Below are 26,441 nucleotides of genomic sequence, written 5' to 3'. Positions count from 1 at the left end.
ACTTATAAAATATAACTAACAGTTAGTTATGCCCTGTCTCTTTGACAAGGTTTTTGGAAGAGGCAAATATGCCAATGTGATGTGGAAGCCTTTAAAATGAGTTAATTTTTAAATTTTCAGGTGTAATAACATTAACTACTAAAATAGTTTATCTTGGAATATGTTTTTAAATAGGATGAGAAAATACATAATCTAAACTAATTTGCATGACAGTAAGTCACTTTGAAATGGGTTTCTACTTCAGCTCAGTTTAATTTGGACACTGCACAAATCTATGGGCATAAACCACTTTTAACTTGTTTCAAAGTACAGGAAACTGGGTTGTCTCCTTACACATATCTGCTGTATTGCAGATTGACCAGTGGAATAGAGTAACATCTAAATATGGGTATGGAAATTAGGTTTCACGGTGAGGAAGTGAGAGGAGGGTGAGAGCCACAATAGTTTTATGGGACACATGTTTGTTAGTTAAGTGCTCCAAGTACCTATAATCTAACCTGGGGCAGGCCAAACATTTTTGTCAGTCTCAGGTTTGAAAGCCACGGGTTCATGTGATTGTTCCAGGAGTGGATACAGAGGAGATTATTTATCTGTTTTGCTGTAGGAGGTCTGCCATACCCAGTAATTTTTCTCTTAAACAGGTCCCATATTGGTGGGCAAAATATCAAGAAGTATATTCATAAAGATAGACTTTTCCTTCTAGCAAATAATAGTACTAATAGTGATAATAGCTAATATATATTAAGTACTTTTACTTTTTAAAAGATTGCCAAGCATGATATTACCTAATTCAATAAATATATGAATTAGGTACTGTTATCACTGCTATTTTAAAGATGAGAAAAGTATTAGAGAAGTTAAATAATTTGCCCAAGGTCACACAGCAGCTGTGGTACCAGAATTGGAACAGAGGGCTTCTGACTCAGATATCCATATTCTTAAAAACTATATTATCTTACCTTTACATATAGACAGGTGGCTACAATATATAGGCATACCTCGGAAGTACGGTGGGTTAGATTCATGACACCGCAATAAAACTAATACCACAGTAAATCTAACATTGCAATAAAGCAAGTCACAAACAAATTTTTTGGTTTCCCAGTGCCTATAAAAGTTATGTTTACACAAAACTGTAGTCTATTAAGTGTGCAATAGCATTATGTCTAAAACATGTGCAAACCTTAATTTAAAAATACTTTATTGCTAAAAAATGCTAACCATTATTTGAGCCTTCAGTGAGTCATAATCTTTTTGCTGGGGAAGGGTCTTGCTTCAGTGTTGATGGCTGCTGACTGATCGGGGTGGTAGTTGCTAAAGCTTGGGGGTGACTGTGGCAATGTCGTAAAATAAGACAACTGTGAAATCTGCCACATCAATCAACAGTTCCTTTCATGAACAATTGCTCTGTAACATGCAATTTTGTGTGATAGAATTTTGATCTCAGAACTTCTTTCAGAATTAAAGTCAGTCCTCTCAAAACCTGCTGCTGCTTTATCAACTAAGTTTATGCAATATTCTACTTCTTTTGTTGTCATTTCAATAGTCTTCATAGCATCTTCACCAGGAGTAGATCCTGTCTCAAGAAACCACTTTCTTTGCTCATCCATAAGAAGCAACTCCTCATCCATTAAAGTTTTATCATGAGATTGCAGCAATTCAGTCACAGCTTCAGGCTCCACTTCTAGTTCTCTTGCTCTTTCCACCACGTCTCAATGACTTCCTCCACTGATGTCTTGAACTCCTGAAAGTTGTCCATGAGGCTTGGAGTCAACTTCTTCCAAATTCCTGTTCATGTAGCTATCTTGAACTGTTACCATAAATCATAAATGTTCTTAATGGCATCTAGAATGGTGAATCTTTCCAGAAGGTTTTCAATTGCCTTTCCCCAGATCCAACAGAGGAATCACTATCTATGGCAGCTATAGCCTTATGAAATGTATTTCTTAAATCGTAAGACTTGAAAGTCAAAATTACCCCTTGAGCATAAAGATGCAGACATAGAGAATGGACTTGAGGACACGGGGAGGGGGAAGGGTAAGCTGAGACGAGGTGAGAGAGTGGCATTAACATATATACCCTACCAAATGTAAAATGGCTAGTGGGAAGTAGCTGCATCACAGGGGAGATCAGCTTGGTGCTTTGTGACCACCTAGAAGGGTGGGATAGGGAGGGTGGGAGGAAGACGCAGACGGGATATGGGGTTATATGTAAAAGGATAGCTGATTCACTTTGTTATAAAGCAGAAATTAACACAACATTGTAAAGCAATTATGCTCCAATAAAGATGTTAGAAAATATATATATACTGGTAAAGAAATCAAAAAATAAGTTACCCCTTGGTCCATGGGCTGCAGAATGAATGTTGTGATTGCAGGCATGAAAACAGAATGAATCTTGTTGTATAGCTCCATCAGAGCTCTTGAGTGACCAGGTGCATTAATCTTTTTTTTTTTTCCTGAGCTGTAGATCTCAACAGTAGGGTTAAAATATTTAGTAAATAATGTTGTAAACAGACATGCTGTCATCCAGGCTTTGTTGTTTCATTTTTTAGAGCATAGACAGAGTACATTTACTATCATTTTTAGGGACCCCAGGGATTTTGGAATGGTAAATGATCATGGGCTTCAACTTCAAGTCACCAGCTGCTAGCCCATAACAAGAGAGTCAGCCTGTCCTTTGAAACTTTGAAGCCAGGCTTTGACTTCTCTCTCACCATGAAAGTCCTAGATGGCATCTTCTTCCAATAGAAGGTTGTTTCATCTACACTGAAAATCTGTTTATTGTAGCCACCTTCATTTATTATCTTAGCTAGATCTTCTGAATAACTTGCTGCAGCTTCTATCCCAGTCCTTCGCTGCTTCACCTTGTGCTTTGGTGTTACAGAGATGGCTTTTTTCCTTAAAACTCATAAACCAGCCTGTGCCAGCGTAAAACCTTTCTTGCGCAGTTTCCTCACCTCTCTGTGCCTTCATACAGTTGAAGAGAGTTAGGGCCTTGCTCTGGACTACGCTTTGGCCTAAGAGAATGTTGTAGCTGGTTTGATCTTCTGTTCAGACCACTAAAAACTTTCCCCATATCAGCAATAAGACTGTTCCACTTTTTTTTTTTATCATTCGTGCGTTCACTGGGGTAGCACTTTTAATTTCTTAAGAACTTTTCCTTTGCATTCACAACTTGACTAATCATTTGGCACAAGAGGCCTAGATTTTGGTCTGTCTTGGCTTTTGACATGCCTTCCTCACTAAGCTTAATCTTTTCTAGCTTTTGATTTAAAGTGAGATTTGTGTGACTCTTCCTTTCACTTGAACTCTTAGAGGCCACTGTAGAGTTATTAATAGGCTTAATTTCAATATTGTTGTGTCTCAGGGAATAGAGATGCCCAAGGAGGAGAGAGATGGAGGAATGGCTGGTTGGTGGAGCAATTAGAACAAATATAACATATATCAATTAAGTTCGCCATTTTATATGGGCATGGTTCACGGCACCCCCAAACAACTAGTGACATCAAATATTACTTATCACAGATCACCATACCAAATATAATAACAATGAAAAAGTTTGAAATATTGCAAGGATTACCAAAATGTGACACAGAGACATGAAGTGAGTAAATGCTGTTGGAAAAATGGCACCAAAAGACTTGCTTGAGCAGAGTTGCCACAAACCTTCAATTTGTTAAAAAAAAAAAAAAAAGAAAAGCAATTATCTGCAAAGAGCAATAAAATGAAATGCAATAAAATGAGTTATGCCTTATTAAAATTGTTTGTTAAATCTTTGCTTTATTTCAAAAAAATTAGAAACTGTTGGATACTTCTTATTAATTTTCTTGATAAACTGACTACAAGAAACCAATATATGTTATATTCATACATATACTGGCTCCATTTTCCAGGAAATGTAAGTTATACAGTATCTTGTGATTTATTTTTCAATTGAAGGTGCTTTTATAGATGAGATGGTTACTAACTGGAAGTTAGAATTTTATCATTTTAAAAGGCTTAGTCAGTCACTCATTTGACTAATTAACAGAGTACTGTTATTATTTATTACATTGTTATTTATTATACAGTAGGGCAATAACGTATTATAAAACTTTTTGTTCAGAAACAGAGTGGTTGAATTAAACTAGTCAGCTTCCAATATTTTTTTTAAAGTTGGAAAAGAATGATCAATGTTTTTTCGATATGAAGTCAAATTTTAAAAGCATTATTTAAAAGCCCTCATTTGCAAATTAAAGCTAATTCATTACATTCATTAGGGCTACGCTTACCTAAAATGATTTTCATTTGATTATGAATATTATGATTAAATGAGTCTTAGTATGCAAATACCACTTAAGTTCATTTACATATGTTACTTAAATCACAAGCTTTTGTAAACACAGTAGTATTACACAAAATATAAAACTTTATTAAATAAAGAGTAGAAATTGCCATTCTGCAAATTATACAGAGAGAAGTAATTTTTAAGTAGCCTATTTGTCCTCCTTACTTTAAAATATGAAGATGCTATTAAAATTTGACAGTTCTCTTCTCAAAAATGTAAGCATGGCATGTAAAATATATGTGTGTATGGAATGGAAAATATGCATATATATATTTGTATAGTGTAAAAGGATCATCTGTAACACAAAAACTTCTTAATATCTTTAATAACAGCTAAAATAATGATGATGATGATAGTAATGGTAATAACTAACAAGAGGATCATGAGTTCTTCATATTCAAAGTGGTGTCGGGGAGGAAGACATTTTCTACCATTCTAGGTTTTCCTGGCTGGTCTAAGAATTAAATTAACATGAGATGCATTAACAGGAGAAAATCGAATGAAAGTTTAATAACATGTGGACATGAGAGAGACCCAGGAAAACTGAGTACTTGCCAAAATGGCCAAAACCCTCATCTTAAATACGCCTTCAGCTAAAGATAAAAGAGGATGTTGAGGGTAGTGGTTTAGGACTTCAAAGAGGGAGAAGGCAATTCACATAGAGATGGAAAAGCAAGTATCTGGTACAGTGTTTGCAGGGCCATGCAGAGACAATGGGACACAGAGAGGACTTTTAACAAACAGACTTTGCTAGGTTCCTCCCTCTCACACCTAGTTCATACTGTAGTTATCTATGGTGGCAGCTCCCTTCCTGGAACAGTTCCTCTATTTACATTCTTTCAGTCAGTTAGGGGGAAGGTCAAAGTTTCTTCCTGAGTCTTTTGGGCCTTGATTGTTTTCAGCTCGAAACAATCTTCATACCAAAGAGACATTTTGGGGTGGCAAATTTTGCTCCCCTACAGTGGTTATACACGTTTCTTCATTATATGATATGAAATGATAGTAAGAATTGCAATTTATATGTTTTATACTATATACAAGGTTTGGTGGTAAGCACCCTACATGAACTATGTCACTATACCACCACAAAAGCTTTTTGAGTCTGGTACTATTATAGTTTCCCATTAATTAAATTAGTGAGCATCGGCCTTGAAAATAAGTAGCTTTTTCAGGATTATATGTGTAGGAAGGGGCTAAGCAGGAGTCTAAAGTCCATGCTTATAACCTCTGTTCTTTATTTGCTTCTACCGTGGAAAATAGTCAATGACAAATTCAGAAATAATGTCTCCATACATGTCTATTATTAAAGTCATTTATGTGAAAACTCAAGTGTATGGTTATTCTCATACCCAATTAGGAACCATGAAGATTCTGGTATGTAAGTGTACTTGTAAAAATGCAAACATAAACCTTAGTAATAGTATATCCCTTTTTAAATTTGGTGTCTTTTGCTCAATAGAGTACTATGAATAATGTGCGTCACCGAATGAGACATTAAATATCTGTTTAATTTTGTCAGTGATATAATCACAACAAAATTCTAATATCTGGCTTTAAGTCTATCTGATGCTTACTAGCTGTTTTCCAACATGAAAAATAAAATAACTTTGTGAATGTCCAAATTTACAAAACAGATAAGTTAAAGTGTGGTTATATGAAATCCCAAAATATTTCTCACTTCACAAGAATATTCATTAAAATGTCTCTTAAAATGGTAAATCCTCTAAGTGAAATTTGATATACATGATGCATTATAGAAAATAATTAGTTTACAACCACCTTTTCAAGCATGCATCTATTGCTTAAACGTATGTAAACCTGATTTCTGAAGAAGCCATGATGATGAACTGAAAAAAAAAAGCCCCAATGTCTGATACATGTACAAAGCCTGTGGCTCTATATTGTTAGTGAAAGAGGAGGTAGCCCTCTGTTTTCCAGAGGACCCAACCCTGCCCCGTTGCAGCACACTCAGCTTCTTAAGTGAGTCTCCTTATAAAAGAGAATCAGCACTTAATGCATAAAAGTGCATTTGATGTGTTCACCTCTTATCAAGCTTATTTCAGAAAATAAGGAAATTGCAAGTTTTGAAATGGTGCTATTTAAAAATACTTTGCAGCTGCTTTTTAAGCAGTTCCCACCACCCATTACCATCCTCCTGTCTACAACAGACTTCTACTTGAAAATGAGATATAACATTTGAAGTGTCATTTTATAGCTTCAGTCCAAACCTTTATAGATTTCTTTGACCCATCTTATTTTTTCCCAAATGAGGACAGAAAAAAATCTGTTATTTTTATATTCTTTGAAAAATAGAAAAATATTCTTGAACTCCAACAGTGACTCAATAGACACTGCATATGTCTTTCAGAAGCAAAGCAAATCTCTTTTGAGCTCAGTCTTAGAAAGCAGTTAATGACATTTTCTATATGAAAAACTTGCAGATTTTGAGAAATTTTTACCCTGAATATTTAGGGACCCTTGTTGGGATTAAGAACAATAACAATAATAATGGCTATAGTAATAACAAATGCAAAAGAATGAATCATCATCAAATACTTACTACCATTGTCTCAACAGGAGGAATGTGGAAATGAAAGCAAACCTGTATGGAAAAAAAAAATTACTACCTTGCTAGGTACTCTGAAAAACTATTTACATAAATTATTTCTTTTAAATGACACCAAAACTCTGTAGGTAGATATTGTTGTCCTAGTTTAACACATAATGAAACCTAGATTATAAAGAGTTAAGTAACTAAATTTATTCTTAAATACATACTGTTGAACACCTCTGTTTATTTGTTCACCTCTACATCAGGGAACAAAACAGCAAAAATTCCCTTGTAGAGATTACATTCTAGTTGGTAACACACTGTGTGTACATGTACCCACAGATGGCCAAATTTATAAAAATATACAAAATAACAATTTAAATTTTAATTTCAGATAAACAACAAAAAAAGTTTGGTATAAATGCGTCCCAAATATTGCATGGTTAAAGAACATACAATATATTGTATTTTAAATGTATGTTCCATATATTACATATTAAAATGCAGTTAAATGAATTTTTGATAAACAACAAATAATGTTTTTATTATTATTACATCCCATACAGTATTTGGACATAGTTATATCTCATATTCATATTTAACAGGAATCCTCCTTTTTATTTGGTAACCTTAACACACACACACACACACACACACACACACACAAACATATACATAAACACACACAAACTTTATTGGAACATGACAAGTGCAATGGAGAAAAATGTATCAGGTATTTAGAATACGAAATATCAGGGAGAAGGGACTGTAATTTTAGATAAGGGAGTTAGGGAAGACTTCACTGAGAAGGTAATATTTGAGCAAATATCTGAAGGAAGTGAAAGAATAAGCCAAGGTAGATCTAGAAAAAGAACTTCCTAGGCAGAGGAAATAGCAAATTCAAAACCCTAAACAAGAACTGTGTCAGTTTATATGAAGCTGAAAGTGAAATGGAGAGCAGTATGATATGAGGTTACAAGAATACTTACTACTACTTGTGAATTAAGTGGGGTTTTGCTAGATTTCTGAAGCATGATGGTAGGTAACATACATATCCACTCTTTTCATTAAACTTTCTAAAAGCTAGATTCAATTCATGTTGATATCAGGGAATATAGATGATGGTATATGTACATAGAGAACCAAGGCACAAACAATTCATGTGGCTAGCCATTATGCCATCAGGTTTTAGTTTCAGATCTATATATACAGTTTAATGTTCTGAAAAAGTTATTAGAAAGATCAACGGGTAAATCGCATCCATGAATTCTCTACTTCCAAAAACAGCTAAATGTTTGCATAGCACACTTACATATACATTAATTGTCTTACCCTACCTTAAAGCACAGATGGGTTTATAACATATTATACTTTATTACTGTAATTTCCTTTCTGCATTTCAAGAACCTTCTAATTGAATATAGCATATGTCTTCATGAAGAATGTAGGCCTTCCACTAAGATGTGCTGTGCACCAGTATCATATATAATTTATATAAGGAGAAGTGAAATTTATAATTATCTGGTGACATGGTAGAAAGACTTCAGGAATCCAGAGTGAAAAATGTAACACCTGATATATATAGACATAGATATAGATAATTATATATGTAATTTCTAATTTTTTATTGAGCTATAGTTGATTTACAATATTATATTAGCTTCAGGTATATAAAATAGGATTCAAAATTTTTATAATTTATATCCATTTAAAGTTTTTATAAAATATTGGCTATATTCCCTGTGCTATATAATATATCCTGGTAGCTTATTTATTTTATACATAGTAGTTTGTGCCCCTTAATCTCCTACCCCTACCTTGCCCATCCCCCCTTCCCTCTCCCCACTGGTAACCACTAATTTGTTCTCTGTATTTGCAAATCTTTTTCTTTCTTTGTTACATTCATGAGTTTGTTTTATTTTTTAGATTCCACGTATAAGTGGTACCATACAGTATTTGTCTTCCTCTGTCTGACTTATTTCAATAGGCCTAATACTCTCCAAGTCCATCCATGTTGTTACAAATGGCAAATTTTCATCCTTTTTTATGGCTGAGTCGTATTTCTTTTATATACATATATATCCCACATCTTCTTTATCCATTCATCTGTTGGACACTTTGGTTGCTTATTGTAAATAATGCTGCTATGAATATTAGGGTTCATGTATCTTTTTGAATTAGTGTTTTCAATTTCTTTGAGTATATACACAGGAGTGGAATTGCTGTTAGTTATAAGTTTAGTTTTGTTTTTTTTTTAACATCTTTATTTGAGTATAACTGTTTTACAATAGTGTGTTAGTTTCTCCTTTACAACAAAGTGAATCAGTTATACATATACATATGTTCCCATATCTCTTCCCTCTTGCATCACCCTCCCTCCCACCCTCCCTATCCCACCCCTCTAGGTGGTCACAAAGCACAGAGGTGAACTCCCTGTGCTATGTGGCAGCTTCCCACTGGCTATCTAATTTACATTTGGTAGTGTGTATATGTCCCTGCCACTCTCTCACTTCGTCACCACTTACCCTTCCCCCTCCCCATATCCTCAAGTCCATGCTCTAGTAGGTCTGTGTTTTATTCCAGTCCTACCACTAATCTCTTCATGACATTTTTTTGGTTACATTCCATATATATGTGTTAGTATACGGTATTTGTTTTTCTCCTTCTGACTTACTTCACTCTGTAATACAGACTCTAGGTCTATCCACCTCATTACAAATAACTCAGTTTCATTTCTTTTTATGGCTGAGTAATATTCCATTGTATATATGTGCCACATCTTCTTTATCCATTCATCTGTTGATGGACACTTAGGTTGCTTCCATGTCCTGGCTATCATAAATAGAGCTGCAATAAACATTTTGGTACATGACTCTTTTTGAATTATGGTTTTCTCAGGGTATATGCCTAGTAGTGGGATTGCGGGGTCATATGGTAGTTCTATTTGTAGTTTTTTAAGGAACCTCCATACTGTTCTCCATAGTGGCTGTATCCATTTACATTCCCACCAGCAGTGCAAGAGGGTTCCCTTTTCTCCACACCCTCTCCAGCATTTATTGTTTCTAGAGTTTTTGATGATGGCCAATCTGACCGGTGTGAGATGATATCTCATTGTAGTTTTGACTTGCGTTTCTCTAATGATTAATGATGTTGAGCATTCTTTCATGTGTTTGTTGGCACTCTGTATATCTTTGGACAAATTTCTATTTAGTTCTTCTGCCCATTTTTGGATTGGGTTGTTTGTTTTGTTGTTATTGAGCTGCCTGAGTTGCTTATAAATTTTGGATATTAATCTTTTGTCAGTTGCTTCATTTGCAACTATTTTCTCCCATTCTGAGGGTTGTCTTTTGGTCTTGTTTATGGTATCCTTTGCTGTGCAAAAGCTTTTAAGTTTCATTAGATCCCATTTGTTTATTTTTGTTTTTATTTCCATTTCTCTAGGAGATGGGTCAAAAAGGATCTTGCTGTGATTGATGTCATAGAGTGTTCTGCCTATGTTTTCCTCTAATAGTTTGATAGTGTCTGGCATTACATTTAGGTCTTTAACCCATTTTGAGTTTATTTTTGTGTGTGGTGTTAGGGAGTGTTCTAATTTCATACTTTTACATGTAGCTGTCCAGTTTTCCCAGCACCACTTATTGAAGAGGCTGTCTTTTCTCCACTGTATATCCTTCCCTCCTTTATCAAAGATAAGGTGACCATATGTGTGTGGGTTTATCTCTGGGCTTTCTATCCTGTTCCATTGATCTATATTTCTGTTTTTGTACCAGTACCATACTGTTTTGATTACTGTGGCCTTGTAGTATAGTCTGAAGTCAGGGAGCCTGATTCCTCCAGCTCCCTTTTTGGTTCTCAAGATTGCTTTGGCTATTCGGGGTCTTTTGTGTTTCCATACCAATTGTGAAATTTTTTGTTCTAGTTCTGTAAAAAATGCCAGTGGTGACTTGATAGGGATTGCATTGAATCTGTAGATTGCTTTGGGTAATAGAGTCATTTTCACAATGTTGATTCTTCCAATCCAAGAACATGGTATATCTCTCCACCTATTTGTATCATCTTTAATTTCTTTCATCAGTGTCTTATAGTTTTCGGCATACAGGTCTTTTGTCTCCTTAGGTAGGTTTATTCCTAGTATATGTTTAGTTTTTTGAGGAACTTCCATACTGTTTTCTTCAGTGTCTGTACTAATTTACATTCCCACCAACAGTGTACAAGGGTTCCCTTTACTCCGTATCCTTGCCAACATGTGTTATTTGTGGTCTTTTTGATGATAGCCATTCTGATAAGTGTGAGGTGATAATTCATTGTGGTTTTGATTTACATTTTTATGCTGATTAGTGATGTTGAGCTTTTTTTTATATGCCTGTTGGCTGTCTGTATGTCTTCTTTGGAAAAATGTCACTTCAGGTTTTCTGCCCATTTTTTAATTTGGTTGTTTTTTTCAATATTGAGTTAACACCTAAGATCTTAGTGGAATATTCTTGGAAGATCTTCCATGTCCTTCACAGTCCACAGTCAAGTAGAGAGCAAGAAGAAAACAAAGGAGAAGAGTCATAGAGACAGCAATGATTTAATCATAGAAGAATTCTACTAATGCTTATAATAAGCCTGTTGAGCAGAAATGGAACCTGTAATGGCTTGAAAGAGCTAAATGGATGACTTAAGTGACTTACTCCAAGATTTAAGTTATTTACTGAAGAATTTAGCTGATTAAATCATTTAAAATTTAAAGTCTCAGTTTTAGTGATGTTAATGTATTGATATATCAGTTTTCCAATATAATTTTTCATTTGGAATCTTCCAAGCAAGAAAATCAGTTACATATTACAGACATATATAACTTTGATAAACCATGTAAATAATATGTAGTATTCTAAAAATAAACTACTCTTTTCATGAATATGCAGAGGGAATAAAAGTTATTCACCATAACTGTTCATTAAACATTGAACTATTTTTTTAAAACATTTTTATTTTTTAAATTTTTATTTATTGATTTATTTTTTGATACAGCAGGTTCTTATTAGTTACCTATTTTATACATATTAGTGTATACATGACAATCCCAATCTCCAAATCCATGCCACCACAACCACTACCTCCCCCCCAGTTTCCCCCTTTGGTGTGCATAGGTTTGTTATATCCCTGTCTCTATTTCTGCCTTGCAAACTGGATCATCTGTACTGTTTTTCTAGATTATACATATGTACCTTAATATAAGATATTTGTTTTTCTCTTTCTGACTTACTTCACTCTGTATAACAGTCTCCAGGTCCACCCACGTGTCTACAGTTAACCCAAATTTGTTCCTTTTTATGGCTGAGTAATATTCCATTGTATATATGTACCACAACTTCTTTATCCATTCGTCTGTCGATGGGCATTTAGGTGGCTTCCATGACCTGGCTATTGTAAATAGTGCTGCAGTAAATATTGGGATGCATGTGTCTTTTGAATTATGGTTTTCTCTGAGTGTATGCCCAGTAGAAGGATGGCTGGGTCACATAGTAATTCTATCTTTAGTTTTTTTGTTGTTGTTTTTTTTTTGCGGTACGCGGGCCTCTCACTGTTGTGGCCTGTCCCTCTGCGGAGCACAGGCTCCGGACGTGCAGGCTCAGCGGCCACTGCTCACGGGCCCAGCCACTCCGCGGCATGCGGGAACCTCCTGGAGCAGGGCACGAACCCGTGTCCCCTGCATCGGCAGGCGGACTCTCAACCACTGCGCCACCAGGGAAGCCCCTCATTGTAGTTTTGATTTGCATTTCTCTAATAATTAGTGATGTTGAGCAGCTTTGCATGTGCCTCTTGGCCATCTGTATGACTTCTTTGGAGGAATGTCTATTTAGGCTCTGCCTATTTCTGATTGAGTTTTTTTTTTTTTTAATATTGAGCTGCATGTGCTGTTTATATATTTTGGAGATTAATGCTTTGTCAGTTGCTTCATTTGCAAATATTTTCTTCCATTCTGAGGGTGGTCTTTTCATTTTGTTTATGGTTTCCTTTGCTGTACAAAAGCTTTTAAGTTTCATTAGGTCCCATTTGTTTATTTTTGTTTTTATTTCTATTACTCTAGGAGGTGGATCAAAAAAGATCTTGCTATGATTTATGTCATAAGAGTGTTCTTCCTATGTTTTCCTCTAAGAGTTTTATAGTGTCCAGTCTTACATTTAGATCTTGAATCCATTTTGAGTTTATTTTTGTGTATGGTGTTAGGGAGTGTCATAATTTCATTTTTTACATGTAGCTGTCCAGTTTTCCCAGCACCACTAATTGAAGAGACTGCCTTTTCTCCATTGTATATCCTTGCCTCCTTTGTCATAGATTACTTGACCCTAGGTGTGTGGGTTTATCTCTGGGCTTTCTATCCAATTCCATAGATCTATATTTCTGCTTTTGTGCTGGTACCATATTGTCTTGATTACTATGGCTTTGTAGTATAGTCTGAAGTCAGGGAGTCTGATTCTTCCAGCTCTCTTTTATTCCCTCCAGATTGCTTTGGCTATTTGGGGTCTTTTGTGTCTCCATACAAATTTTAAGACTTTTTGTTCTAGTTCTGTAAAAAATGCCATTGGTAATTTGATAGGTATTGCATTGATTCTGTAGATTGCTTTGGATAGTATAGTCATTTTCACAATATTGATTCTTCCAATGCAAGAATATGGTATTATCTCTCCACATGCTTGTGTCATCTTTGATTTTTTTCATCAGCGTCTTATAGTTTCCTGAGTACAGGTTTTTACCTCCTTACGTAGGTTTATTTCTAGGTATTTTAGTTGTTTTGTTTCAATGGTGGATGGGATTGTTTCCTTAATTTCTCTTTCATTGTTAGTGTATAGGAATGCAAGACATTTCTGTGCATTAATTTTGTGCCCTGCAATTTTACCAAATTCATTGATTAGCCCTAGTAGTTTTCTGATGGCATCTTTAGAATTATCTATGTGTAGTATCATTTTATCTGCAATTGTGACAATTTTACTTCTTCTTTTCCAGTTTGGATTCCTTTTCTTCTCTGATTGCCGTGGCTAAGACTTCCAAAACTGTTGAATAATAGTGGTGAGAGTGGACACCCTTGTCTTGTTCCTGAGCTTAGAGGAAATGCTTACAGTTTTTCACCATTGAGAATGAAGTTTACTGTGGGTTTGTCGTATAAGGCCTTTATTATGTTGAGTTAGATTTCCCCTATGCCCACTTTCTGGAGAGTTTTTATCATAAATGGCTTTTGAATTTTGTCAAAAGCTTTTACTGCATGTATTGAGATGATCATATGGTTTGTATTCTTCAGCTTGTTAACATGCTATATCACATTGATTGATTTGCATATATTGAAGAATTCTTGCATCCCTGGGTTAAATCCCACTTGATCATGGTGTATGATCCTTTTAATGTGTCATTGGATTCTGTTTGCTAGTATTTTGTTGAGGATTTTTGCATCTATATTCATCAGTGATATTGGTTGGTAATTGTCTTTGTAGTATCTTTGTCTGATTTTGGTATCAGGGTGATGGTGGCATCATAGAATGAATTTGGTAGTGTTCCTTCCTCTGCAATTTTTTGGAAGAGTTTGAGAAGGTAGGTGTTAACTCTTCCAAAATTGTTTGATAGAATTCACCTGTGAAGTCATCTGGCCCTGGATTTTGTTTGTTGGAAGATTTTTAATCACAGTTTCAATTCATTACTTGTGATTGGTCTGTTCATGTTTTCTATTTCTTCCTGGTTCAGTCTTGGGAAGGTTACACCTTTCTAAGAATTTGTCCATTTCTTCCGGGTTGTCCATTTTATTGGCATAGAGTTGCTTGTAGTAGTCTGTTATGATGCATTATATTTCTGTGGTGTCCATTGTAACTTCTCCTTTTTCATTTCTGATTTTACTGATATGAGTCCTCCCCCTCTTTTTCTTGGTGAGTCTGTCTAAAGTTTTATCAGTTTTGTGTACCTTCTCAAAGAACAAGCTTTAAGTTTTATTGATCTTTGCTCTTGTTTTCTTTGTTTCTATTTCATTTATTTCTGCTCTGATCTTTATGATTTCTTTTCTTCTACTAACTTTGGGTTTTGTTTGTTTTTCTTTCTCTAGTTCCTTTAGGTGTAAGGTTAGATTGTTTACCTGAGATTTTTCTTGTTTCTTGAGTAGGGTTGTATTGCTGTAAACTTCCCTGTTAGAACTGCTTTTACTGCATCCCATAGGTTTTGGGTCATCAACATTTTGTTGTCATTTGTTTCTAGGTATTTTTTGATTTCCTCTTTGATTTCTTCAGTGATCTCTTGCTTATTTAGTAATGTATTATTTAGCCTCCATGTGTTTGTGTTTTTTACATTTTTTTCCCTGTAACTGATTTCTAATCTCATAACGTGTGGTCAGAAAAGATGCTTGATATGATTTCAGTTTTCTTAAATTACTGAGGCTTGATTTGTGACCCAAGATGTGATCTGTCCTGGAGAGTGTTCCATGTGCACCTGAGAAGAAAATGTAATCTGCCGATTTTAGATAGAATTTCCTATAAATATCAATTAAATCTATCTCGTCTGTTTTATCATTTTTAGCTTGTGTTTCCTTATTAATTTTCTGTCTGGATAATCTGTCTATTGATGTAAGTGAGGTGTTAAAATCCCCCATTATTATTGTGTTACTGTCGATTTCCTCTTTTGTAGCTCTTAGCATTTGCCTTAAGTATTGAGGTGCTCCTGTGTTGGGTGCATATATATTTATAATTGTTATATCATCTTCTTGGATTGATCCCTTGATCATTATGTAGTGTCCTGTCCTGTCTCTTGTAACATTCTTTATTCTAAAGTCTATTTTATGTGCTATGAGTATTTCTACTCCAGCTTTCTTTTGATTTACATTTGCATGGAATATCTTTTTCCATCCCCTCACTTTCAGTCTCCATGTGTCCCTAGGTCTGAAGTGGGTCTCTTGTAGACACCATATAGATGGGTCTTGTTTTTGTATCTATCAGTGAGCCTGTGTCTTTTGGTTGCAGCATTTAATCCTTTCACATTTAAGGTAATTATCATATGTATATTCCTATGACCATTTTCTTAATTGTTTTGGGTTTGTTTTTGTAGGTACTTTTCTTCTCTTTTGTTTCCCAGTTAGAGAAGTTCGTTTAGCATTTGATGTAGAGCTGGTTTGAAGGTGCTGAATTCTCTTAGCTTTTGCTTGTCTGTAAAGTTTTTGATTTCTCCATTCAATCTAAATGCGTTCCTTTCCGGGCAGAGTAATCTTGGTTGTAGGTTCTTCCATTTCATCACTTTAAATATATCATACCATTCCCTTCTGGCTTGTAGAGTTTTTTCCTGAGAAATCAGCTGTTAACCTTATGGGAGTTCCCTTATATGACATTTGTCATTTTTCTCTCATTGCTTTCAATAATTTTTCTTTGTCTTTAATTTTTGTTAATTTGATTACTATATGTCTCAGCATGTTTCTCCTTGGGTTTATCCTGCTTGGGACTCTTCTGTGCTTCCTGGACTTGCGTTGCTATTTCCTTTCCCATGTTAGGGAATTTTTCGTCTATAATCTCTTCAAATATTTTCTTGGGTCCTTTCTCTCTCTGTTCTCCTTCTGCAACCCATATAATGTGAATGTTGGTGCATTTAATGTTGTCCTGGAGGTCTCTTAGGCTGCCTTCATTTCTTTTCATTCTTTTTTCTTTATTGTGTTCTGCAGCAGTGAATTCCACCATTCCGTCTTCCAGGTCAGTTATCTGTTCTTCTGCCCTAGTTATTCTGCTATTGATTCCTTCTAGTATATTTTTCATTTCAGTTATTGTATGGTTCACCTCTGTTTGTTTATTCTTTAATTCTTCTATGTATTTGTTCTTTAATTCTTCTAGGTCTTTGTTAAACATTTCTTGCATCTTCTTGATCTTTGACTCCATTCTTTTTCTGAGGTCCTGGATCATCTTCACTATCATTATTCTGAATTATTTTTCTGGAAGGTTGCCTATCTGCACTTCATTTAATTGTTTTTCTGGGGTTTTATCTTGTTCCTTCATCTGGTACATAGTCCTCTGCCTTTTCCTTTTGTCTATCTTTCTGTGAATGTGGTTTTCCTTCCACAGGCTGCAGGACTGTGGTTCTTCTAGCTTCTGCTGTCTGCCCTCTGGTGGATGAGTCTATCTAAGAGGTTTGTGTAAGCTTCCTGATGGGCAGGACTTTTCAAATATTGAACTATTTCATGAAATCCTGAAGTATTTTTAGCTTCATGTATACAGTTTTAAATAATTGGACTTCTTCCAGGCCAAGAGATACAATACTTTCTATATCTAAACATTGATACCCATCTTGAGAGTACAGAACATGGGAGTGGTCATTCAAGGACAGATTTATATATGACCATTTTTGTGGGTACCAGACATGAATCTCATGCATGCAGGTTTGATTAAAATCTTGCCAAAATGATACTGTCATCCTGATAACTTTAAAAAGAGGAAAAGGGTTTCAATTAGGAAATAATGATGTTTCTCTCACTTATATAGTGAAAAATTTCAAAGTTAATAGAAGAGCATTTTAAAGGGAAATATTTGTCACAGTTATGAAGTTAGTGTTGTAAATAAATTTTAAAAATATACTAATTAAAAATTGTTTTAATGCCCTCTAATCCTAAAAAGATTTTAAATAACTTAATGAATTCAGTAGCTTCTTACTTCTTGGAGCACAAATACATAGTAACATATTCCAAATGAGTAGCCAGGTAGATATTTGCTAAGTGATTTAAGTGGTTTGATTTAAAGTAGTTAAGAAGCTCATAAAAACACAGGATGCAACTAAATATATGCACCCTTGAAACACATTGTTATTTTAGCATTGTGTTTTTCCTAGGTAACTTAAGTGTGTGCATGTGGTTTTGGGACGTGAAGAAAAAAATACGTTCTTTCTTTTCAAGAAAAAGATATGTACAGTGTCATAGAGGATGAGCAAGGAAAGAATAAACTTAGGGTATGTGTACTTTCTTTCGAACCATTAATACATTTGGTTATTGGGAAAATTCTTTAAGTAATTAATAAGAATCTGCAACTTTTTTCCTGTAACTTTTATCATTTTTCATGACTACTAGAAGGTGAGGCCAAGCATACACAACAGAGTTCCCTACTCATTTTGTATTCTTCCCACAAATATTTGTTGAGTGTTTCCTGCAGAGAAAGAAGAGTAAGACAGGAAAGGAGGGATTTAGAATTTCTTGAAAGTGCATAATTGAATAGACCTAAGTTTAAACAAATGCTAATATCAAACAAGGTATTTGCTCTTAAGCTGTGAGAACCCATTAGTATGCCTTGGATATAGATGGTACCCCTGGAGCAAAGGAGATAGAGAAAGCAATGAATTAATTTGAAAAAATTTCTATGTTTTTGAATTTAAACAAGTGCCTGGGATCACTCTCATTTGACAAGTTTGACATTCATGCTGTGTGAATTGAGGGCTCTAGCAGCCTGGGTCTGTCTAAGCAAGAAACAGAAACCATGCACAAGACTAAACAGGAAATTTAATACAAAGATTTGTTAATCATGATTTAATAAGTGATTGTCTATTGAAAGACAAATTCTGGATTAATGTGTTTGTTTGCAAATACAGTTTCTAGAGCAACATTCTACTGGGGCTGTTATTTTTAAGAAGTATTATTTCAAGTGCCCCTAGCACTGCTTATCATGAGAAACGAGGTATCATGGGAAGAGTGTTTGAAAGGGCTCAAAAGAACTGGGATTCCAGTTCTTCTTTTGTTAGTATTTCCTTAAGAGCTTCTGAAAGTCTCTAAATGTCTAATTCTCCTCAAACTTTAAAATAAATTCATCCCCCTCCCAGGGATGTGATAAAAAGCAAATGAAATAATGTAGGTAAAAGCACTTGAAAGCATTAAAATGTTAACAAAAGTGAGATTTCATTGACATTGTTGATCAAAGTGGTCGCTTAAGTTCTACACCAAAATAAGTAAATGTCTCAAATCCTTCTGCCTGTCAAGTAACAATGAGAAGAGAGATACCAAAAATAACAATTTCAGAAGATTTCTTGCCTAAGGATTGGGTAAGTGTTCTCCCAGCAGCACTGTGCAGCAGTTTCATAAAAGAGACACACATGCAACTCAGCTACTGGGGAGAAGGGATAAATGTGCAGGAAGGAGTAGCTTGTGGGAGTAGTGTTCATTTGTACCTTACTTGTCTGTCTCTGGTGTATGGATGTGAACTTTTAACAAACTAGTCTACAAAGTTTTTATTTTCCTCTGTTAAATGGGAAAGAAACAAATAAATTGTGGTTCCAGCAGGCTGAATTAGTTATTGATATAGCACTGTGGATTTAATTTGTTATTTAGCTCTGGCAGTGATCAACTTACTCCAGGAAACATAAAGACTCATAACTCTAATCATTTTTCCCCGTCGCTTCAGAACACGTTAGGAGCACACAATAGGTCAGCCAAATCACATAACTAATCACCCCCGAAAGTAGGAGAATCAGTCATTTCATTACAGCTGGTCATGTTCTCCCTGCTGGCTGGTTTTTCATGTAATATTAAAATTTAATTTTATCAAATGCTCTTGAATATATCATGCAAAGAAAAGTTTTATTTTTAGTTTTTTGTATTTGCAATTTTTGAATATGTGTACATTAATCTATATCTCTCCATGTTTTCATATTTAGAACTTAAACGTCTTTTGTTAATGCTATTGTACTTCTCTGGGTTTTCATTAAATGAGAGTTCTATTCTGTTAAATTCATTGCAATTAATCTCCCTAATTATTACATAAAAAATAGAGTAAGGGCTTTGCTGGTGGCACAGTGATTAAGAATCCACCTGCCAATGCAGGGGACACAGGTTGGAGCCCTGGTCTGGGAAGATGCCATGGAGCAACTTAGCCCGTGTGCCACAACTACTAAGCCTGCACTGTAGAGCCACGAGCCACAACTACTGAGCCCACATGCAACAAGTACTGAAGACCGCATGCCTAGAGCCAGTGCTCTGCAACAAGAGAAGCCACTACAATGAGAAGCCCGCGCACTGCAACAAAGAGTAGTCTCCTCTTGCCGCAAATAGAGAAAGCCTGCATGCAGCAATGAAGACCCAACACAGCCAAAAATAAAATAAATTTAAAAATTTTTAAATGAATTTTAAAAAACACTTAAAAAAACAGTAAAATTTCTTAGGTAAATTGTCAAAATTGTTTTATTTGATTGCTTTAATCTTCAAGGAACATTTTTCTGAAGTAGTAGTTATTGGTTTACCTTCCATATATCAAAGCCATACTTTCAAACATTATTTTGAGAAAATTTAAAGTAATAAAGAATCTACGATGCTGATTTTGAGACTTCATGGAATAGATATCCATTAGCATTTTTTCAGCTATCCTCCAGATTTTTAAAGTAAAATATACAGAATATTACAGATATATGTGAGCTCTTTGAATCCACTTCCACTCCCTACCACTCTTCCCTTTCCATTTCCCTCCATTTTTTCCTCAGAGTTAAATATTGCAGCAAGCACCACATCACACCTAAAGTGTTGGTGTAGTATCAAAGTATATCCAGACTTATCTGAAAAGTTGGGCTGGATTTTCATTGTATGTTTCAATTGGAACAATGTATTGTACCAGATTAAATGTAGAATCTTTTATGAGAGTACCACTATCTTCCAGTAAGCCAGACCAAAAGAAAAAAAATCACAGTAAAACAAGGCTACTGTTTTCAAAAATTTGTTTTGGAAAATATTTAAAATTTTTTAAAAGTGTGTTTTTTATGTTAACATGTAGTGAATGAATTATATTATTTTAAAAAGCTTAGCATTTGGACAATTCTGACATTAGAATATTTCTTTCCATATAGTGAATGAATATAAACTGATCATCTGCCTTCTTGTATCATTCCATGGATGCTGATGCTCTGCAATTTTTTTTTTAATCTCTTGGCAAATCACACATTCTGTGAATTTCCAGGTGATAGAAGCATTTGATTAAAATAACAGTCTTAACAGTTGAAGTCGATATACCTATTTAATAGGTACTTTATTATAATATATTTTAACTGCACTGTTGTTCTTATTATCATTGATATGGACTTATATTACTTATGATGACCTATGGACTTTGTTTTTAAAGTGAAATAAAATAGAAAGCCAAAGAACAGGAAAAATACTGCAAGAGAAATACTTTGTCAGATGAATAGGGTCCAGAATATAGAAGAACTCATACAATTCAATAAGAAGGCAAACATACCAATTTTAAAATATTCACATAAGAGACTACTACAAGCAACTATATTCCAATAAAATGGACAACCTGGAAGAAATGGACAAGTTCTTCTTAGAAAAGTACAACCTCCCAAGACTGAACCAGGAAGAAATAGAAAATATGAACAGACCAATCACAGGTAATGAAATCGAAACTGTGATGAAAAATCTTCCAACAAACAAAAGTCCAGGACCAGATGGCTTCAACAGTGAATTCTATCAAACATTTAAGAGCTAACACCTATCCTTCTCAAACTGTTCCAAAAATTGCAGAGGGTGGAACAGTTCCAAATTCATTCTATGAGGCCACCATCACCTGATTCCAAAACCAGACAAACATATCACAAAAAAAGAAAATTATAGATCAATATCACTGATGGACATAGATGCAGAAATCCTCAACAAAACACTAGCAAACAGAATCCAACAGCACATGAAAAGAATCATACACCATGATCAAGTGGGATTTATCACAGGGATGCAAGGATTCTTCAACATATGCAAATCAATAATCAATCAATGTGATACACCATATTAACAAATTGAAGAATAAAAACCATATGATCATCTTAACAAATGCAGAAAAGCTTTTGACAAATGTCAACACCCTTTTATGATTAAAAACTCTCCAGAAAGTGGGCATAGTGGGAGTATGGAGGTTCCTTAAAAAACTAAAAATAGAACTACCATATGACCCAGCAATCCCATTACTGGGCATATACCCTGAGAAAACCATAATTCAAAAAGACTCATGCACCACAATGTTCATTGCAGCTCTATTTACAATAGACAGGGCATGGAAGCAACCTAAGTGTCCATCGACAGATGAATGGATAAAGAAGATGTGGCACATATATGCAATGGAATATTACTCAGCCATAAAAAGAAACAAAATTGAGTAATTTTTAGTGAGGCGGATGGACCTAGAGACTGTCATACAGAGTGAAGTAAGTCAGAAAGAGGAAAACAAATACCATATGCTGACACACATATATGGAATCTAACAAAGAAAAAAAAAACTGGTTCTGAAGAACCTAGGGGTAGGACAGGAATAAAGATGCAGACATAGAGAATGGACTTGAGGACACAGGGAGTCGAAAGGGTAAGCTGGGACAAAGTGAGAGAGTGGCATGGACATATGTACACTACCAAATGTAAAACAGATAGCTAGTGGGAAGCAGCCACATACCACAGGGAGATCAGCTCAGTGCTCTGTGACCACCGAGAGGGGTGGGATAGGGAGGGTAGGAGGGAGACTCAAGAGGGAGGCCGTATGGGGATATATGTATATGTATAGCTGATTCACTTTGTTATAAAGCAGAAACTAACACAACATTGTAAAGCAATTATACGCCAATAAAGATGTAAAAAAACAAAACAAAAAAACAGCATGTGGACCCCCAATGTTCATTGTGGTACTATTTACAATAGCCAGGACATGGAAGCAACCTAAATGTCCATCAGCAGAGGACTGGATAAAGAAAATATGGTACATAGATACAATGGAATATTACTCAGCCATCAAAAGGAATGAAATTGGGTCATGTGTAGGGATGTGGATGGACCTAGAGACTGTCATACAGAGTGAAGTAAGTCAGAAAGAGAAAAAGTAATATCATAAATTAACACATATGTGTGGAGTCTAGAAAAATGGTATAGATAATCTTATTTGCAAGGCAGAAGTAGAGACACAGATGGAGAGTACAAATGTATGAATACCAAGAGGGAATGGTGGGTGGAGGAATTGGGAGGTTGGGAATAACATATATACACTATTGATACTATGTATAAAATAGATAACTAATGAGAACATACTGTATAGCAGAGGGAACTCTGCACTGTGCTCTGTGGTGATCTAAATGGGAAGAAAATCCAAAAAAGAGGGGATATATGTATACATATAGCTGATTCACTCTGCTGTACAGTAGAAACTAACACAATATTTTAATGCAACTATACTACAATAAAAAATAACTTTTAAAAAGTTAAAAGAATGTGCAGAAGATTTGAACAGAAACTTACCAAGTAGGTGTACAACAAGCCAGTAAGCACACACAGAGATGCTCATCATCAGTTGTCATCAGGAATATTAAAGTTAAAAGTATAATGAAATATCACTACAAACTCATTAAAATAAGTAAAAATTGAAAGGCTTTTAAAAATATCAACAGTTGGTGATAATATAATGCAACTGGAACCCTCAGGCACAGCTATTGTGAATGCAAATGTTTAGCACTTTGAAAAATTAACAGAATTTTTAAAATTTAAGCTTATATCCACCATACCATCCATTCCTCTCTTAGGAACTTATAACAGAGAAAAGGAATATATTCCAGAGAATGGCTCAGATACAATTGCTGTTAGGGGCTTTATTCACAACAGCTCCAAACTGGAAATAACCAAACAACCAACAATAGATAAATATGTAAAGACTTTGTGACATTTACCACATTTGAATACTCTTTAGCAACAAAGGAACAAACTACTGATATAATGTGGATGAATCTAAAAGTTATTATGCTGAGTGAAATAATCCAGACAAGAAGGGTACATAAAGTTCGGTTCCATTTATGTAAACTTCTAGAAAATAAAATTAATCTATTGTGACAAAGATGAGATCATTGCTTGCTTGGGGCCTGGAGGAGAGGAAATGATGGAATGCAAAGGAGAATGAGGAAACTTTTGGGGGTGATGGAACTGTTCTTAGTTCTGACCAGGGATCTATAACTACATACATTTCTCAAAGTTCACTCAGTTGTAAACTTTAAAAGGTTGTAGTTTATTGTACATAAATTATACAGCAATAAAACTGATTAAAAACAATCAAAAATGGAAATTGCACTTATATCTTTAATGAATATAATACTATTGAGAGTTTTCTATTTTTAGCTTTGATAAATGCTGTTTTTCAAGGAATTTTCCCATTTCATTTAGATTAGCAAATACATTTGCACCAAGTTGTGATTATGTTATTCTGCTGTAGTTCTCATGTAGGTATTATTTATAGTGAAGTCTACTTTTTTCATTATTAATATTGGAAATTTGTGTTTTGTCTTTCTTCTTGATCAGTCTTTCTAGGACTTTAGCAATTTTATTAATATTTCTGAAGAACTAACATTAACCTTTGGTGATTTGTATCTATTGCACAACTGCTTTTAATTTTATTGATTTCTTTTATTTTATTTATTACTATATGCTTCTACTTTCTTTTGATTGATTTCTTGCTCATTTCTAAACTTTACTTTCATACTTAAATAATTGAATTTTAGCCTTTCTTATTATCTCATATGTATTTAAAGCCAAATATTTTTCTATTAATTTTAGCTGTATTCCATATATTTTTATAATGTCACATCTTCATTATCTTTTCAGTGCAAAATTTCTAAACTTCCTTTGAGATTTATTCCTTGAATCATGTTTGAAGTATACTGTTTTACATTCATTCAAATATTTGTATACTTCTTAATTTAACTTTCTGTTGTTTGATTTTTTTGTCATTGATTGGTTTTGATATCTAATTTTTAAATTTTGTTGTTTGGCCCAAAGTATAGTCAATACTTATAAAATATTTCATGTGTGCTTGAAAAGAACAATTTGCCATTTATATATGTGTGTGTATATATATATATATATATATATATATATATATATATATATATATATATTTATTTATTTATTTATTTTTCTGCCTTTTGTGGGTGTACTGTTCTGCACATGCTGATTAATCCTAATCTGTTACTTCTATTTTTCGTATCTTCTGTACTCTTACTGATTTTTTCTCTTTTTCTATTACATATTGAAAAAGTGCTAAAATCTCCTATATTAATGATCAATATGTCTTTTTTTCCTCCTTTCAATTCTGTCAAGTTTTTGCTTTAAATATTTTGAATCAATGTTATTCTTTAATATATTGACTTTTTTATTTTAAAATAATTATCTAATAAGTATCATTATTGTGATCACTTCTGAGTCTGTTTCTAATGTTCACTTTTATTGATTGATTGATATTTCTATCCTGTCTTGTTGCTAGTCCACAAAGAGCATAGGGGGGACTCAAACTGCATGAAATACAAATAAATTGTGGGTTAAAAATATTTAAAAATTCAATGAACCTAAAGGACATTTAATATGTACACATAATTAGAGAACCCAAAAAAGAAAACTAGAACACTTGAAGTAACCAAAAATTAAAGATGTATTTGTAGAGAAATTCTCTGCAAGAAAAAGGATACTTATTAGACTTATTAGTATGTCATAGTGTGTAACAGGACAAATTGTTTGGAATGTCAATACAAAGTCAACACCCTGGCGTAACCTGTTACGTTTTTAGAACTTCAGATTGTTTACACAATAAAACAAATTTTTTTCACCTATAAAATGAAATATATCAAGTTGAATTTCAGAATTCTCAATAAAAACACTCAATTATTGGAACATATCTGCAAAATCTGCAAATTCATTCAAGGAAAGAAAGACGAAGCAAGAATTGTATTTTATGTTCGGCTAAAATGTCTTTCACACAGAATTGCTGTAGACAACAGTCCTGAAGTTAGGTGAACAAAGAGAATATATTTCCTGATCCCCAATCAAGAAGACTACATAAGATGAACTTCCATCTTATAGAAGTTCAAGAGATGGTGGGACAACTACTGCAAATGGAAGGAAAATATTCCATTTCTTTTTATAAAGTAAATCTAGGAATGACAGAAAAATCTGACAAAGATAGGCGCTGTTGGAATCACTATACAAATTTTTTAAACCCCATAAAATGTATGAGCTAAGCAGCATTACTGTTTCCATTCTTCAAGTAAAGGGATTGAAGCAAAATAAGCAAAATAAATAAAATAGCTTGTTCTTAAAGCAAAGAAGCAGGAATTCCAGGCCAGGAAGTATGACTCCAGAACCAATCCTCCTAACAGCTTTTCTCTATATACTCTCAATTTTGATGGGTAGAATGTAGGGCCTGGAAGATTTCTTATCTGTCTGAAAGCCACAAATATCAGCTTATACAAGCTATAAAATTTCCTTAGTTCTTGGGGTGCTGAGTTGCTTTTCATTTCAGTAGGATATGTTCTTTAATATATTTTTTACCTTGTTACATTACTTCCTTCCATTTCCTTTTCAAGGTCCTAATAAATCCCCTTTTAGATTTCTGAACAAAAATAATTTAAAAGGACCAGATTCAACTGTGATGTTCCATATGGATGGAGCAAAAGGAGTGAGGGAGAGGGGAATAGGAAGAGGGAGGGTAGTCATCACAGAGTTAATTAAGGGCCAGTGTCCACTGGGCCTTCTAGGCTTTGTAAAGATTTTGGCCTCCACTCTGAAAGAAGCAAGTAGTTATCAGAT

This window comes from Kogia breviceps, chromosome 4, assembly GCF_026419965.1.
Source record: "Kogia breviceps isolate mKogBre1 chromosome 4, mKogBre1 haplotype 1, whole genome shotgun sequence".
Classification (NCBI taxonomy): Eukaryota; Metazoa; Chordata; class Mammalia; order Artiodactyla; family Physeteridae; genus Kogia; species Kogia breviceps.
This window is presented reverse-complemented; position numbering follows the sequence as displayed.